The sequence below is a fragment of the Aplysia californica genome, unplaced genomic scaffold (assembly GCF_000002075.1).
Source record: "Aplysia californica isolate F4 #8 unplaced genomic scaffold, AplCal3.0 scaffold01094, whole genome shotgun sequence".
Classification (NCBI taxonomy): Eukaryota; Metazoa; Mollusca; class Gastropoda; order Aplysiida; family Aplysiidae; genus Aplysia; species Aplysia californica.
The window spans coordinates 107,032-108,076 of record NW_004798364.1 but is presented as its reverse complement, the minus strand read 5'-3'; positions in this window follow the sequence as shown (position 1 = coordinate 108,076).

Genomic DNA, 1,045 nt, shown 5'->3' with positions numbered 1-1,045 from the left:
GGGGGGGGGTTAGTTGTTAAGTCCTGACTACATCTTGTGACTTTGCTTTTATTCCTTTCTCAGCAAGAAATGTTTTTGCAAAAACCACCAAATCTTAAGTCACGATTTCAACAGCCAAAGCCAAAGTAGGGAACAGAAACTGATCAGGTACATATCCTGCGATAATGATAAAATAAAAAATCTGTTGGCATATTATATGTATAGTTTTCTTGCCCAGCACGCCTTGTAGTCTCACATGTGTACCAAAATATCACCCTTGAACTAATATGTATATGTCTGCAGAAAGGGTATAATCATATGCCTGGCAATCAATGATGACAAGGTCGAATAAATTAAGTGAATGTGTGTAACTTTCTTTTAGAACTGCAACATAAATGGTACAATCGTATACAAGGGAATTTATAATACACAGTATGACATAGACTTCATAATTTATGAAGGGTTCAATGGAAAAACTCCCATCAGATACGTAATTTTTCATATTGATATATGTATAGATCTAGCACTGATATTTGAAGTGAAACTATCCTGCAGAGGTTGAATGTACAAGTGCAAAAAGACAAACGATATGCTACAGGTTTTACAGACTATGATAAACAGCAGTGTGGGTCTGTACATTTTTATGACGTCTCAAAACTTTTAAACAATGGCATCACAAGTGTTTCCATTGAGTCCTTCGCACTGAAGGCTACTCGTATGTGTGTAACATACACAAGGGCAGTTGTACCATGCCACCCCCTCACTTTCTCTTGCGAGATGTCTTCTTCCTACTTTAAACCAAAGAAATTGTGCACAGAATGGTTACTTCAACAACCGCTGTGGTTTTGTTTGGTAAGGGCGCTTGTAAGTTTTGGGGTTTTGTTTTTTCAGATGGGCACCGAATATTGCTCTGAACTGAGGCACACACTCCAATAATTAGTGATGATTGTTTGTTTTGTTCATGTTAGGATACGGAATCCCCTTATTAAGCACCTCTACTCAATAACTTGACCGGGTGACAGAAAGGTCGAATGTTCGGCACTCCTGTTTTGGGGTCCTTTTTAAT